The sequence below is a fragment of the Sus scrofa genome, chromosome 13 (genome assembly GCF_000003025.6).
Source record: "Sus scrofa isolate TJ Tabasco breed Duroc chromosome 13, Sscrofa11.1, whole genome shotgun sequence".
In the NCBI taxonomy this organism is placed as follows: domain Eukaryota; kingdom Metazoa; phylum Chordata; class Mammalia; order Artiodactyla; family Suidae; genus Sus; species Sus scrofa.
In genome coordinates this window covers 65,688,267-65,706,090 of record NC_010455.5, presented here as the reverse complement: position 1 = coordinate 65,706,090, position 17,824 = coordinate 65,688,267, and the positions used below count along the sequence as shown (strand labels likewise).

General features: G+C 42.8%; 1 protein-coding gene and 1 pseudogene across 1 annotated transcript in view; one reads left to right on the top strand and one right to left on the bottom strand.

The window, feature by feature from the left end:
- SRGAP3 (SLIT-ROBO Rho GTPase activating protein 3) overlaps window positions 1-17,824 on the top strand; it is a 392,297-nt gene that overhangs the window by 53,802 nt on the left and 320,671 nt on the right.
- Window positions 5,773-6,816, bottom strand: LOC100739467 (annotated as a pseudogene).

Genomic DNA, 17,824 nt, shown 5'->3' with positions numbered 1-17,824 from the left:
TGTTGGTATTCCCAGAGGATATGGTGGATCATGCCTCTAGAAGGTGACTCATGTTTGTTGGGTCATGGAATGCTCAGTTGCCCTTAAGTAGCAGAATAAAAAGAAACACATTCAGAGGGAAAGTGTGCGTCTTTAGCACAGAGTTATAATCACTGGCAAGGCATTTGTCAGAGGCAACAATGCTTAGACCCTTTTGGAAGGCATGAGCCAGCTCCAATCTTATGTCTGTTGGGCCAGCTTCATTTGGGGCCCCAAACTGAAACAATATAAATATCCATATCCTTTTACATCTGTCATTGTTTATTATTTGGTTTGCCATCTGCCCTGTTCTGAAGCAGGAGGGGGAAGAGAAGTCAGAGGGAAATCATGAGCTCTTTAGAGGAATTGTGCCAGATATTAAATCCATAAACAAAATAGATTGAACCGGAAAGAATGAGTCAGAGATGAAGGAAGCATGAAAGCAGTGAGTATCACACTGGGAAAATATCACCTGAAAGTGCTGACTGAATGTTCCTGATGTGTCTGTGATTGGCCCTGTAAGTCTGATCAGCATAATTCTGTTCCTGTACTGCTTATGCTTCACTGCCCTGTTGAGAGCATTTTCATTGTTTCCTCATATCGAGCCCTTAGATTTGTTTATATAATGCAAGCTGATGACCCATGATGATATTGTCCTTTCCTCTGGTGATAATGATCCTGTCACACTGGGTTCTTGTTTCATTGTAGCATGAAGAGAGTTAGGGTGATTGATTGAGACCGAGCTGGAGTGAAATGAGGATTTTACTGGAGCGTCCCTTAGTCTTGCTGGGTAATGCCTCAAAAGGTGCTTAAAACTGTGAGTTATCTGAGTGCCCTGTCTTCTTGGGGAAGTTGCAAACAGGCAGCCCCTGGGTCTGACCAATTTGATTTGGGGTACCCAGGGTTTGAAATTAGTTGTCAATACTTAAACCCAGGGATTTCCCACATCCAGTTTTCCTCCTTCTCTTCAAAACTGAAAGATCTAGAACGTTGTCCCTGCAGCCCCTGGAGGGAAGGTGCATCCTTATCTCTGAAAACAAAGAGACCTTGAGAAGAATCCTAACAAGCAGGTCTTGCTCACTTTCCCTCCTCCTCCTCCCCGACTATCTACTCTTCATTAACCCTAGTATTAACATGCTCAGATCTAACTGTTTCTTTGGGTCTTCATTTCCTTAGGAAGGCTCCTGTGTAACATAAAACTTGTATTACATTAACGTGTATGTTTTTCTTCTGTTAATCTGTCTATGTCAGTTTAACTTTCAGGTCCAGCTAGGTACCCTAAGAGGGTCAAGAGAACCTTTTCCCTCAACCTTCTGAAAGTACCTGCACTCAGTATAGTCAAAGCTACATGAGGAGCTTTGAAGGAAAGGACATAACCTTGAACACAAATAAAGGAATGTGGCATTTTAATCTCATTTTTGTAGATGAGAAGAAACAAAGCCTTGAGGAGCTAGGTAACTTCATCAGACTCATAGAGCCAAGAGAGGTTATAGTTGGGATTTAAAGATGAGACTGTGTGATTCCAGAGGTCCAGTGTGAAGGAAAAGACAGTGGGTCATTCAGGGCCAAGTGCAAAATAGGCACTTTGTAAGTAATTATTGAATGGTTGATGGTGCTCAGGCATATTTCATGAGTACAAGGAGCCAGAAGATTGCAAGTGTGGTGTCTTAGCTTATGAAGTTTATTTGAAAACTAGTGGTGTCTGAATGTCTTGGACTTTGAGATTTCATAATAATGAAGCTCTGTAGTAGAGGGCACCATTGCACATGACAAGGAGGGCATACTGTTTCTGTCCACGGTTGACTTGTATCCCATAAGTGTGGTGAAATACCAAAGTTAATCCTCTGTGCACATCTAAGGAGCTTCTTCCAGGGCTTATTTCCTTAAACTACCTGCTGATGTTGCTTGGTTATCACCCTGCAGCCCAGAGCTATGCTCAGGAATAAATGTAATTCTGTGCTCCTTTGGGAGGGTTATTAGGAGGACCTGAGCTGGCATAGGAAGCTTGCACCTCATGATGAAGCCCCTTTCAGTGAAAAAGGATTGACTTGGCTGAGGAAAATAGGCAATTGTGGTGAAGAGGGTATCTTTGCGGCCTAGTTTCCAACTCTTATGCTGATTATTCTTAAATTGAGCTATGCTTTTGATGTTTCTCAGACAAATCTAATTCCAAAAACTGTTAGATGCTTCTTACAGACCTCTGTCTGCCACGACTCCAAAACTAACACATTGAAAACTGAGCATATCCTATTTTTGTCCATAAACCAGTCTTTCCTCTTAGTTTTTTCCATCAGTGGCTATGTTTTCTTTTACTTATCAAGGTTCAAACTTTGGAGTTTTCTCCTGTTACCAAATCAAACTTGGGTCCACTCATCCACCATGCTCTAAAGCCAATTTACTTCACTAGGTAGTGATGAAAGTACAGTATTTTTTTTCAGCTGCTCCTGCAGCATGTGGAACCCAGGCCAGGGATTGAACCCATGCCACAACAGCGACCTGAGCCACTGCAGCAATAGTGCCAGATCTTTAACCCTCTACAGCACAACGGAAATCCAAGTACAGTATTTATTGTAGGGCCCAGCAAAAAAATACAATGGCTCATGCTCCAAAGACCCAAAGTCCCCAGTGATTTTCAGGGAAGGCTTTTTAAGGACAACGTTTAGGACTGCAGAGTGTATTTCTTTCCGCTGATTAGTTGGTGGTGAGGAAATGGGGTGATGTTTCAGACATCTTAATTATCACCCTTCTGGTTTCAACCAGTCTGGGGTCTATGGGCTTGTGGTCACCATGTAGTCACCATCCTCCACCTGAGTGGGGGCTTAGTCTCTGCAGTACTCAAAGATATCCATCCCATTGTTATATACATCCCTGAGGAGGCACTAGGACAAATTCACTCATATATTCTTCTCCAAAGCTGAAAACATTACTTTACATGGAAGTTACCTATTGGTGGCCCAAACCCCAAGTCTAGTCTTCAGATATATTTTCTGTTTAAAAAAGTCAGTCATTGTTGATTTGAACATGATTTCTACTTCTGTGTTAGAAGCTGTGTCTGTTATGTACCACTTAAAAGTTGCACACGATTAAGTCTGCTTTCACTCCATCTGAACGTGAATCAGATATATTCACTGTTTTGTCAAAGATTGAATGCCCAGAGAGAGAGAGAAAGAGAGACACTGAGACGGACTGGTATCTTCAAGAAAAGGACATGGGAAATTGCAAGGTAACCAGACCCTGTCTGAGAGAGAATTCTTTCTTTGTGCTAACAGCAGAGAAGGCAGGGCTGTCATGTGAGGAGCAGCTATACTCTTTGTATATCAAGTAAAGCAGTAAAGAGAGGGCTAATGTTCAAGGAAAGGTGAAATTAGATGGGGCCAAGTGATTGCAATCAGCAAAGGGAATAGGCCAAGAAATATGAGAAATGGAGAGGAAGGAAAGACTGAGAGGGCGTTCTATAGATAGCAGTTAAATGAGAGGAAAGAATGCCAAGTGACCTGCTGTGAAGGAGCCACCAGATACCATCTGTATTCTTTTCCTCCTGATAGACTTTCTTCTGAAAAGGATTGCCATCATTAAACCCCAAATGCCACTACAAGATTTTGTGGTGATGTTGCTTTTAAAATGTAGGCTATAAGAAAAACTAAAGTAGAACCATGAGGTTGCAGGTTCGGTCCCTGCCCTTCCTCAGTGGGTTAACGATCCGGTGTTGCCATGAGCTGTGGTGTAGGTTGCAGACGTGGCTCAGATCCAGCGTTGCTGTGGCTCTGGCGTAGGCCAGTGGCTACAGCTCCGATTGGACCCCTAGCCTGGGAACCTCCATATGCCGCTGGAGTGACCCAAAGAAATAGCAAAAAGACAAAAAAAAAAAAAAAAAAAAAAAAAGAAAAACTAAAGTATGCTAAGTCATCCTGTCAAGAGAGATGACAGGTTGAGAAGCTAGGGTATTTTTTTTTCCCTATCATCGTGATTGCTGATTTTTTGTTTTGTTTGTTTTTTCTAGGGCTGTAGCTGTGGCATATGGAGGTTCCCAGGCTAGGGGTAGAATCGGTACTGTAGCCACTGGCTTATGCCAGAGCCACAGTAACACGGCATCCGAGCCTCGGCTGCAACCTACACCATAGCTCACAGCAACCCCGGATCCTTAACCCACCGAGCAAGGTCAGGGATCAAACCCGAAACCTCATGGTTCCTAGTCAGATTTGTTAACCACTAGCCATGACAGGAACTCCTGATTTTTTTTTTTTTTATGGTTGCTGATTTCAATAGTGAATTATCCATGTGTGAGAAACATTTCCTAGTATTAGCAGTAGGTTCCATATCATGTTTTGAACTAATATGATTTTCTGGTCTAGAGCCATTTGCGTCTGAATAAAAACAATGAGTGTATTCACAATTCGTCATATTCTTCTTGGAGCAAGTTCCTTTTGCTCATGAGTCTTATTATTGAAGAAGCATTTAGTTGTAGGTAAATGACCCTTGCCTTCTGTCTTTAATTGAAACTCAGCCTGCCACAGTTAATATGTTTCATGACTCAATGAATCTTGGAATAAAAACCTAATGTGCCCTAATAGCAAAGGATAAAAATTAATTGGTTTCAGCGCACATTTTCCTATGTAAACAATTCCTTGTTTTCTTGTAGAAGGAGCTCTCCTGACATTCTTTTTTTGCATAATATTCCACATTTTCTTACTTTCAGAAGAGCTCTGTGGTCTATTTGGAAGGAAGTGTGAGATATCTAATCACTCTCAGGGCATGGAGTATGGCTTGATCTATCTATGTATTAGGAAAAGAAGTGCCAAAAAAAAAAAAAAAAAGCTCACTGAAAGAGCTTTTAACACATTGTGTTACTTTAGTTTTTTTTTTTTTTTTTGGAACTGACCCAACACAGGCACCTCAGTGACTTGAGATTTTTTTCTTGGCTTTGTCAACTCAAGTTGTATCAGTTAGTTATTGCTGCATAACAAATCACTCTACAACTTAGTGGCTTAAACCAACAACAGTATATTACTCTTTACTATTTTATGGGTTTGCTGGGTAGTTTTTCTGCTTATTTTGCCTGGGCTCACTCACATGGCTACATTCATCTGAAAGGTAACTTGGGGCTTATTTGGGTTAGTGGGAATATCTGGGCCTCTCTCTCCATGCGGTATTTCATTTTGGGGTTCTTTGTATCCTTGATCTTGAGGTTCGAAGAGGATGCAGGTGGAAGCTGAAAAGCCTTTGGAACTCACATGGTGTCACTCTACCCTATTCTGTCAGTGCAAGTCTCAAATCAGCTTAAATTTGGAGTTCCCGTCATGGCGCAGTGGTTAACGAATCCGACTAGCAACCATGAGGTTGCAGGTTCCTAACCCCTGGCCTTGCTCAGTGGGTTAAGGATCCGGCATTGCCATGAGCTATGGTGTAGGTTGCAGACGTGCCTTGGATCTGGCGTTGCTGTGGCTCTGGTGTAGGCCGGTGGCTACAACTCGATTAGACCCTTAGCCTGGGAACCTCCATGTGCCAAGGGAGTGGCCCTAGAAAAGGCAAAAAGACAAAAAAAAAAAAAAAAAAAAAAGATCAGCTTAGATTTGAAGAATGGGAAGTCTCCTTTTTGTAAGAAGGAGACCTAGGAGTTCCCGTCATGCCTCAGTGGTTAACGAGGCCAGATCCATGACCCACTGAGCGAGGCCGGGGATCAAACCTGCAACATCATTGATACTAGTCAGATTCATTTCCACTTTGCCACAATGGGAACTCCTGTTGTTGTTGTTGTTTTATTCATTTTAATTAGATTTTAAGCTGCTTTTGTCTTTGAAGGCTTTAAAAAAGAAAACCGAATTAGGTCCACTTCAATGTCCACTGATTTTTTTTTTTTAGTGAAATGTGTATGATGCTGGCAGGTCATATCGCAGCTCTGCAATAATATCTATCTTGATTTTCCACTCTGCAGCCTTCTTTTGAATATGTTCTCTTGTTGAGGATTTGTGTAAAGAATATACTGCTGTTCTTGCCATTTCCAAGGCAGTCTTCAGAAATGCTCTATCTGTCCCTTTATTATTTTTGGTCCCAAAGGGATGATTCATAATTACTGTATCAAATAACTTGGACATTTCGTTAGATAATGAACACACGTCACACTGAACCATGTCAACATTTGTTTTTTGTCTTTTTTTTTTTTGCTATTTCTTGGGCCGCTCCTGCAGCATATGGAGGTTCCCAGGCTAGGGGTCCAATCGGAGCTGTAGCCACCGGCCTACGCCAGAGCCACAGCAATGTGGGATCCGAGCCATGTCTGCAACCTACACCACAGCTCACGGCAACCCGGATCGTTAACCCACTGAGCAAGGGCAGGGATCGAACCCACAACCTCATGGTTCCTAGTGGGATTCGTTAACCACTGAGCCACGACGGGAACTCCAACATTTGTTAACTCAAACTCTTCTACATTCCTATTAAATACTTACAATGCATCTTCACCTATGTCAAATCCAACACACAACCCCTGCTCCTATATTGCAGTTGCGATGCTAAGCATTCCACAGCCACATCCTAGATCTGCAACCATTTTATTTTCAGTGTCATCATATGTATTGTGGATTGTATAGAGCATACATGCTACAATGTGTGGCCTGTTGGATACTGTTCTAGAAGTAGCTTGGGCTTTTCGAATGCATCCACTTGTTGCAGACGACTTTCTAGTTCCTTAGGCCTTAATTTCTTCATTTTTTAAAAACTGTGCACTCGAAAGGTTTAACGGTGCTGGATCTTTGCAGCCTTTGCTATTTGCATTTTCCTTCTTTGTTTCCCTCTTTTTAAGTCCTGTTTTTTTTTTTTTTTTTTTTTTTTTTTAACAAGTAATTCACAACATTCTTTTCAGGAAAATCTGAAAATGCAAAATAGCAAAATAAGAAAAAATACGTCAAATTGCCTAGTATTGGAGTTCCTGTTGTGGAGCAGTGGAAAAGAATCTGACTAGTATCTGTGAGGATTTCGGTTAGATCCCTGCCCTTGCTCAGTGGGTGGGGGATCCGGCGTTGCTGTGAGCTGTGGTGTAGGTTGCAGACATGGCTTGGATCCCAGTTGCTGTGGCTGTGGCATAGGCCGGTGGCTATAGTTCCAATTTGACCCCTGGCCTGGGAACTTCCATATGGTGAGGATGAGCCCCCCCCCCCCCGAAAAAAGCAAAAAAAAAAAGTTACCTAGTATCTTACCACCCAGATTTGGTCACTAGCAACCTTTTGGTGAAAATTCCCCTAGCTTCCAGACTTTTTTTTCAGTACATATGCACATAGGAATGAGTATGTGTTAGAGAGTGATTTGTGTGTATTTTTAGTTATATACATATTATATAAGTGTAATTTTTTTTTCTTTTCTTTTTTTTTTTCTTTTTTTGTCTTTTTGCTATTTCTTTGGGCCGCTCCTGCGGCATATGGAGGTTCCCAGGCTAGGGGTCCAATCGGAGCTGTAGGCACTGGCCTACGCCAGAGCCACAGCAACGCAGGATCCGAGCCATGTCTGCAACCTACACCACAGCTCATGGCAACACCGGATCCTTAACCCACTGAGCAAGGTCAGGGATCGAACCCGCAACCTCATGGTTCCTAGTCGGATTCGTTAACCACTGCGCCACGACGGGAACTCCACAAGTGTAATTTTTAAAACCATGGAAGTGCTCATTACTTTTTAAAAAAATTATGGTTGATTTATAATGTTGTGCCAGTTTCTGATGTATAGCAAAGTGACTCAGTCATACACACACACACACACACACACACACACCACACGTATATATTCTTTCTTAATAGTATTTTCCATCATGGTCTATCCCAGGATATTGGGTACTGTTCCCTGTGCCATACAGTAGGATCTTATTGCTCCTATTACTTTTTATTACTTCGAACTCTTCATCCTTGCATTTATGTACAGCACTGAGACTTTAGCAATAAATGGAAGGTAACTTACAGCCTGTCATTTTAGTATCTCTGGATCCCAAATCGTAATCTCTTAACAGATCTGAATTCCTCAGAGTGAATATAGGAAACAACAGCCTCCGGGGATGTTCTGAGAAAGGTTTCTTGGCCAAAAATTTGAGAAATGCTGCATATTCTCTTTCAGTCTTCCAGAATCATAAATGCTCATTTGTGATTAAATATTAAATTAAATTAATATATATTAAATTAAATATGTGATCAAAGCATGTCAAAGGCCATGAGAAGTCCTGTTGTAAAATACCTTATTTCACTTTATTTTATTTTATTTTATTTTTTGTCTTTTTGACATTTCTTGGGCCGCTCCCGCGACATATGGAGGTTCCCAGGCTAGGGGTCGAATCGGAGCTGTAGCCACCGGCCTACGCCAGAGCCACAGCAACGCGGGATCCGAGCCACGTCTGCAACCTGCACCACAGCTCACGGCAATGCCGGATCCTTAACCCACCGAGCGAGGCCAGGGATCGAACCCGCAAACTCATGGTTCCCAGTCGGATTCGTTAACCACTGCACCACGACGGGAACTCCCCTTATTTCACTTTAACCCAAACTTTCCCCAATTTTTTGTTTGTTTGTTTGCTTTTTTTTTTAGGGCCGCACCCATGATATATGAAGGTTCCCAGGCTAGGGGTCAAATAGGAGCTACAGCTGCTGGCATACGCCACAGCTCACAGCAACGCCAGATCCATAACCCTGAGTGAGGTCAGGGATCGAACCCACAGCCTCATGGTTCCTTGTTGGATTCATTTCTTCTGTGCCATGACAGGAACTCCCAGACTTTCCCAAATTTAAGTGAACTCTTCTTTTAATTTTATTTTGAAAAATAATATACAGTAAAAGTAATATTTTTGGGTATACAGCTCTGTAAAATTTTACACATATACGATTTTTGTAACCACTACCACAGTCAGGATACAGAGCAGTGTTATCACACCCCCAAAACACCCTTGTGCTATCCATTTATAGTCACATCCCCTACTCCTCTGACCCCTGGCAACCACTGACATGTTCTTTACCAATATAGTTTTCTTTTTTACAAGAAAGTCATATAAATGAAATTATACTGGCTTTGAGACTGGCTTCTTCCACTCAGGTAATATCTTTGAGACTCATCCATGTTGAATGTATCAAGAGTTAGGTCTTTTTCTTTGCTTAGTAGTATTTTATGGTATTGATGTCCCACAGTTTATTCTGTTGAAGAACATCTGCGTTGTTTCTAGCCTTTGGTGATTATGAATAGAGCTGCTATAAAGATTCATGTACAGGTTTTTGTGTGAACATAAATTTTTACTTCTTTATGATATGGGAAGTGCTGGGTCATGTGGTAAGTGCATTAAGCAAACTCTTTTTATCTTCGCCACACCTATTAAGATTTTACATAACCAGTATTTCACAGAATGTGCTATTAACATCCTACGGTCTTAGTATTTCACACTTGGGAAATAAAGCTTTAGGAAGGCCTTGAATGCTGTGACAATGCTGTATTTGAGAGTCAAATAGACCTCAAATCCATCTCCCATGTCCGCATTTTGCTTAGTTTCCACCAGGACTCCAACCATATTTCCATTTGTTGAGGATCTACTGCCAGACATCTGTGTCATGGTAATATCTGATTTAACCCTCACAATAGTCCTGTGGTTTTGCAGATGAGGGGGCTGAGGTCCAGGGAGGTTAAATGGCTAGTTTAAGTTTTCACAGCTGCTAAGTAGCTGAGCTTTAAATCTGTGTATCTTATCTCCAAGCCTAGTTCTTTTTCTGCTACCTTATCTACTGGCCTTTTTCTCCCTTTCCCTCTTAGAACATTTTTTTTTTTTTTTCTGGGGTCTGTAGTCAGTTGTCTTCGACCAGGGTTGGTAAATAAAAAACACAAGTGCTGTCACTTCCCACTTCTGTGCTTATAAAGACATCCATTTTCTTTTTTTTCTCAGTCCTGATGAAGCTTTCTTCAGGACAACTCTCAGTTGATTGGAGTTAGCACTTGAGCTGATGACCATTTGCTATTTTGTTCTTGGACTCTGTGTTAGTTATCAATTGCTGTGTAACAAAGTGCCTCAAAATATAGTGGCTTATGGAGTCTCTGATGGCTCAGTAGGTTAAGGATCCAGTGTTGTCACTGCTGTGGCTCTGGTTACTGCTATGGCAGGGGTTCAATCCCTGGGGCCCAGGAACTTCTCCATGCCACCAAATGCAGCCAAAAAAATTACAGCAAAGTCCTTGAGCCAAAGTTGTTAAACTCACCTTAAAACAAAACAAAAAGCCATAGTGGCTTAAAAGCAGTAAACATCAGTTACAGTCTTGCACAATTTCTGTGGGTCAGGAATTCAAAAAGGCCACAGTGGAATGGCTGTCTCTGCTTCACCAGGCCTGGGGACTTGAAGACTTGAAGGCTGAGGCTGAAGTCATCTAAAGGCTTGTTCACTCCCTTGTCTTGTGGTTGATTTTGATTGTTGGCTGAAGGCCAGCCTGGGGCTGTTTTATGAACATCCTTGTGTGGCCTCTGCCTGTGACTTAGGTTTCCTCAAAATGTGGTGTCTTGCTTGGTTCCAAAAGTTAGAATGGAAAGAGAGAGCAGGAGAGCAAAGGCACCAGTCAGAAAGCATCCCTTCCATCACCTTCTGTTTCTTAGAAGTGAGTCATTAAATCTGTCCCATTTTCAAGGGGCAGTAAATTAAACCCCATATTTTAAAGGAAGAAATGTCAAATAATTTGCGGACTTTTTAAAAACCACCAGATGTTGTGCACATATTGGACATAGACGGTCTGTGTGGGCCTTGTATAGCACTATGAGTAATTAAGTGTTGAAATTAAGGGTTGTTTTTTTGGTGGTAACACTTGGAAATAACATTATTCAGAGCCTTTTATCTAGCATGCCCACAGTGAATATTCACTAATTGGAAAGAGTTTCTTTGGAATCTAATCTCTCTGCCCTTCACTGGGACTTAAAGACAATTTCCTTTATTACTGAAAGGTTTGGCTAGAGATGCGGAGATAAGACCTCTGACAGAAAAAGCTGAGGGAAAGCACATTTAGGGCTTATTCCTTGTGTAATTCCATAAAGCAGTGTTGTACTTTCAGTGCATCTGTCCATATTTTCATTATTCAGTGCAAATTTTTATGCAGAGTGAATTAGCAGGACTCTTTCAGACATGGAGAGATAACCAAAAAAAGGAACTTACTTTTCACTTAATTGAGAAGTTCAAGGGGATGAATTTATTATGATTGGATCCAGGGCCCCCCCAAATGTTGCTAGGGTACTGTTTTCTTCTCTTCTGGTCTGCCCCTGTATTTTAGCCCTTTCTGCTCTATTGGCTTTATTCTCAGGCAGATTCTCCCTGGGAGGTGGTCCAAATGGAGAGCACCATGACATTCTACTGGCTTGGCAAGCCCACTAGATCAAATTGCCTATTTTCCTGTCACTCTAGAAAAGTGCCAAGGTGGTGCTTGTCTTAGTTTCTTTGGGTTGCTGTAACAAAATACCATAGTCACGTAGCTTACAAACAACAGAAATTTATTTCTCACAGTTCTGGAAGATGGAGTCCAAGATCTTGGTGCTGGCAGATTTGGTGTGATGTCTGATGAGGGCCTGTTTCCTGGCTCATAGGTGGTACCTTCTTGCTTTGTCCTCATATGGTGGAAATGGCAGGGGATTCTTATAAAAATGCCAATCTCATTCATGAAGTTTCCACCCTCAGGACCTAAGCACCTCCCAAAGGCCTCACCTGCTTATACCATCATCTGTGGGGGTTAGGATTTCAACATATGAATTTGGTGGGGGGACACAAACATTCAGACCACAGCAATGCTGATTGGCCTACCTTGGGTCACTTACTCACCCCTGAGCCAATTATTGTGGTATATGTGCAATCCGAGCCTGGCCACTGGCCAGTAGGCAGTCCCTCTTGAACCTGTGAACTAAGGCTGGGGAATTTGTTCCTTATCCACAGGATGAGATGGGCTTTGTTATCAGAAGTGAGCATGCTGGGCAAAGACAACAGACATTCCCTGTGCACAGTGACATGCCTTTTGTCCCCAAGGATTTCTAATCTCTACTTTCCCGTTTCTGCCCTGGCTTTCTATTCAGCTAGTCCTCACCTTCACAGTAATGTTCCTACTCAACCTGTGGGCTCTGAGTTTCCCAGAAGGACAGCTTATAGGGCAAATGGATGTTTTCATAGTCTAAAGTCTAGTGTTTACTGTCGATGCCTTGATTTGCTCTTGTGACTTCTATAGTCCCGACTCCTGGCCAGTTTAGGATTTGAGGGGCACAGGGCACTTTGGTTTTGGTCATAATTTTCTGGACTCCTAACCTGTCTCTCATAGTCGGGAAGCAGTTACTCCTTGACCTGTGACCTTGACTTGGGACCATTTTACTCCTTAGTCTCTGGTGCTTATTTCCCTTGCATCCTGTCTCTTGATTTATTTTATTACTCTGCCTTGTTATACTACGTTTTGGCTTACTAGTATGTCATGGAGTTCCTGCTGTGGCACAATGGGATAGACAGTATCTCTGCAGCGCCAAGATGCAGGTTCAATCCCAAGCCCAGCACAGCATGTTAAAGGATCCAACATTGCTGCAGCTGCAGTGTAGGTGGCAACTGCAGCTCAGACCTGATACCTGGCCTGGGAACTCCACATGCCACAGGGAGGCCAAATAAGAACAAAAATAGTATCTCATGGACCAAATAATTTCCTAACACTGATCGGTATCCTGGGCTTTGTTTTCTCAATCACAGGCCTCTGTCTCTCGCTTTCTTCTTTGGGAGGACAAGCCGAGATATAGTGGAATTAACTTTGGATTCATAACCAAAAGCCCTGAATTCAAAACCTGGCATATATGACTTCAGGCAAGGCTTTCTAATCTCTCTGCACCCTGATTTTCTCATTTGCAAAACAGGAAAAATAATATCTACCTCACAGGATTGCCTTGAAGATTAAAAAAGGAGAATGCAGATATTACAAGATAACAGTACATAATAATTCTAAAATGCTAATGTGTGTATTTTAAATTAGTTTTTTTCACCTTCTGAAGCGCTTCTGTTTATGTAGCCTTCTCCATTTAAGCTTCTAGGCCATTCTGTGCTCATTAACTCAGGGAAGAAAATGTCAGAGCAAAAAAAAAAAAAAACAAATGGGAATCTTTCTTGCTTTGGTTTCCAAAAGTCTAAAGCTCTTAGGGGAACACTGAGAGCACTGAACATGGCCAGAATGAGTGGGAACAAGGGGTTTGAAGAGAGATTCTCCCTCAGGTGAACAGAAAATCCACTTTTTGAAGGGGAGGTGAGGGTGGGAAGGAGGAGAGACACTGGGGGTATGATAGACCTAGAGATGCAGCAGGGACCAGAGAGAGGGGCCTTATGTCCTGCTTTCTGGGCAAAGTCTTGTAGAGCAGAAAGGACACAACTGGCAGATTCCTGTTTCCCTGTGTGGCCCAGAAATGGTGCTGGGCCGGAAGGCATCATGAAGCTTGGGTGAGGGACATGTCAGTGATGATCAGTGAGGATTGCAGCCTACAGGCCAAACAAGGTGACGGCGATTTCATCTGACAGCTGCATGGATACATGACAGCAGGGACCAGATACATGCCCCACCCCCCATGATTCTCCATAAACACCCAGAACCAAGAGGCATTCCCTAAAAACAGGATGAAGACTTTAAATTAGCTGAGGTGGCACTCCTGCTGCAGCTCAGTGGTAATGAACCCGACTAGTATGCATGAGGACGTGGGTTTGAGCCCTGACATTGCTCAGTGGGTTGAGTTGCTGTGAGCTGTGGTCACAGATGAGGCTCTGATCCTGCGTTGCTGTGGCTGTGGCATAGGCTGACTGCTGCAACTCTGATTCGATCCCTTAGCCTGGGAACCTCCATATGCTGCAGATGCGGCCCTAAAAAGACAATAAATAAATAAGTAATAAATTAGCTGAGATTACATTTTTACCACTCTGGTTGAATAGGGCCAAGAATGAAGTTCAGTTATAAATTTTTTTTTTTTCATTTTGTTTATAACTGTGTGGTAGATTCAGAGCCGTAACTACTACTGTAGGAAGCATCTAGCCTGTGACTATAGGCAGATAGGTCTCAGAGGTCTCAAACCTTTACCAAACATCCAAGGAGCCAGTGAACCTAAAAGGTAATGAATTTTGTGGCCAGGCCAGGTCCTGGGGAAATTTATGGTCCAAACATTTTCCTGTTTCTGGGTCAGGAAATGATAGCACACAGATGGAATTTACAATGGGAGCCTGAATGGAGTGGCCCCACCCAGGCAGCTCAGCAAAAAGCCCCTTTCACTGGGTCTATTCAGTTATAATGAGTGCTCCCCAGGCTCTCCTGGCTGGCCGCTTTTTCTTTTTCCTCGACTGCTTTCACTTTTTCACAGAGGGCTGCCTCGCATGTAGTCCACTTGGGACCGGGGTGAGCCCTGATTTGGCAGGAGAAAGGAAGAAGTACACAGCGGCCTACAAAATTGAATTGCTCTGCCTCCCTGGCCCCTTTCCTTGAATAATGTCTTTGTGCTTTGAAATGTAGGGAAGTTCCAGTTTCTCAGGCTTAAGAAAAAAAAAAACAAAAAACAAAAAACCAACCCCCCCCCCAGATGTTCATCTAACCTCTCCCGCCTTGAGATGCTTAGCAGGAAGTAGTTAAGGGGAAGAACAATTATTAAATTATATGTTTCTTTAAGTTTTATAAATCGCCAGGATAGCTGATTTCTAAACAAATATATTTGATGCATTCCTTCAGATGGACAAAAACACTGGCTCAATTAAAAATCCAGTTTTAAAAAAATCATGTGGGACAAATTGCTACACTAAAAAAGAAAAACAAAACCCTGTTTTTGACTCTAGCCAGTGACCCACTTTCATGAAATATTTGACAGAGCAAAATTGCATTGTCAGAGAGGAGTTCAGACAGCCTTTGGAATCTGTTGAAATGGGTTTTTGATAATAGGCATGATTTAGGTCATCTCTGTTTTACTTTCCTGAATTTTATTCTACTTTTTTGAAGATGAATGCTAATAGCATCACATTATTTTTTGAAAATCCTGAAAGCAAATTATATTGAAAAATCATTATCATCATTTAGATCCCCATATGTTTCAATGGTTTATGTATTTAATATTCATTTCACCATAAAAGATATGATTTCACTGTTTATTTTTGAATTTTGTAGAATGTGGCAGAAAGTGTAAAACATTCTCTAATCAAGAACTGTTATTTATCTCTTTGGCTGGGTTGTTGGAGGCCATGCTATGGAACTAAATTTGGATTAAGAGGTTGTAGTTTGCCCCTCCAGCAGCCATTCCCCTTCTTTCTGTTTCCAGCCCAGATTTGCGTTTTCTCCTTTCCGCTACAGATCTCTGCAAGGCTCCATTCTTAGCTCCAGGCCAATCAAGTTAGCAAATCCTTTCTCTCACCCAGCTTGGGGACGAGGGGTGGGGGGTGGGGGGATGGAGGGGGAGTGGGGGTTGGGAAGGGCATAGACTTTGGTTTCATAGCCAATGAAATGCAGCCAGGACTTTTCTGGCATTGGTGGGAGAAAGAGGCAGGTGCCCTCCTCCCACTGATGTTAAAGTCTGGGAGAAGGTGGAGCTGGGAATTCCCATTGTGGCTCAGTGTAACCAACCCGACTAGTATCCATGAGGACTTGGGTTCGATCCCTGGCCTCGGTCAGTGGGTGGGTTGCCATGAGCCGTGGTGTAGGTTGCAGACTTGGCTTGGATCCTGCTTTGTGGTTGTGGGGTAGGCTGGCAGCTTCAGCTTAGATTGAACCCCTAAGCTGCGAATGGATTATGTGGCTGGTGTGTCTCTAAAAAGACAAAAAAAAAAAAACAACTTTCTCTTCAGTTTGGCACCCTGAAGAGAAAGCCTGAAGCTGTTGCGGAGGCTGGGGGCTTTTGAAGAGCCTGAGGATGAATGAAGCCAACCCCACTGAAGGCAGAGCTAAGAAATGGAGAAAAACCCAGTCTCAATGACATCAGTTGAGTCTTGTGACTGAGGCCATCCCTGCCACTAGAATGTCTAATTGTTCCACTCAAAAAATCTCTTTAGTGCTTATGCCACTTTGGGTTGGGTTTTCTGTTCTTTTTTGTTTTTGTTTGTTTGTTTTTTGTTTTCTAGGGTCATACCTGAGGCACATGGAGGTTCCCAGGCTAAGGGTCTAATTGGAACTACAACTGCCAGCCTATGCCACAGCCACAGCAATACCAGATCTGAGCTGTGTCTGTGACCTACACCACAGCTCACAGAAATGCTGGATCTTTAACCTACTGAGCAAGGCCAAGGATCAAACCCACAACCTCATGGTTCCTAGTGGGATTCATTTCCGCTGCACCGTGACGGGAACTCCTGTTTTGTTTTTTTTAAGGCTGCACCTGCAGCTTATGGAAGTTCCCAGGCTGGGGTCAAATTGGAGCTGCACATGCTGGCCTATGCCACAGCCACAGCAATGCCAGATCCTAACCCACTGAGCAAGGCCAGGGATCAAACCTGCATCCTTATGGATACTAGTCAGGTTTGTTACCACTGAACCATGATGAGAACAAGGGGTTTTCTGTTTTTTTTAATTTTTTAAAATTTTTAATTGTATTTTATTTTTTTGCCTTTATTTATTTATTTTTTTTAAGGGCCGCCCCCGTGGCATATGGAGGTTCCCAGGCTAGGGGTCTAATTGTAGCTACAGCTGCTGGCCTACACACAGCCATAGCAACGCAGGATCCACAACCCACTGAGCAAGGCCAGGGGTGGAACCCACAAGCTCTTGGTTCCTGGTTGGATTCGTTTCCACTGCGCCACAAGAACTCCCAGTTTTCTGTTTTTAAAAGCAGTCATGTCAAGGCAGGTCTAGAGTCCAAAGGAACTGGATATTAGCCAAGATAAGGCTCCAGATGCTGGGAATGAGGCTGGAGTCTAGTCATCAGAACTGGGCTCCAATGCCACCATAGTCCCTCTGCTCCTGTTGCCTAGTTCCTGCCTAGTTCCTACCTGATTCAATGCTGGTTTCCATGGAGGTGCTGGAGCAGCTTATGTCCTGCCATTTCAGGTCAGGTCTGTCTGGGGAACGAGGAGCAGAACTGGATTTGGAGGTGGGGAGTCACGTCCCTTCAGCTGGAGAGGGAAAGGGGAGGCTGGATACATATTGTGAGGGGCTATAGTAAGACAGAAAGTTGGCTGTATTGCATCTCTTTCATCATATGGACCCTTTTTTTCTCTCCTGCTCTGTATGCAGAGATTGTGTCTTTACTTTGGGTCTCTGCTCCGAACATCTTCCCACCCTCTTGTGCTCTGCCCAACTTCCTCAAATGGGTTAGACATCTCTCCTCAGTATTCCCATAAGCTCTTTTTGTACCAAATGTTATATTTTTCACATTATATCTTCATTCATTTATTAGTAACTATTATTGAGTGCCTGCCACGTAACAGTGTTGTTCCAGACACTAAGATACAACAGTAAACAAGACAAAAATCCCTGCCTTCAAGGAATTATATTCTAATGGGTGGAGACAGACAATAAAATAAGCAAATTGTAAGCTTTTAAAAAGTGGATATGTGCAAAGGGGAAACAATAGGGAAAGAGGATAACTTTTAATGGACTGGTGAGGGAAGACTTCATTGAGAAGGTGGTGTTTGAGTAGATTTGAAGATGAATGAACAAGCCATGTGGCTGTTGGAGGAAAATACTCTCCAGGTGAATGGAATAGCAAGTGTAAATGCCCTCAGGTGGGCACTTCATGTGTCAGAGGAATGGCAAGGCAGCCAGTGTGGGTGAAGTGGAGTAAGCTCCAAGGATAGGAGTAGCAGCTGAGGTCTTCACAGTGTTGACAGAGAAATAGGGATCAGAGGCTA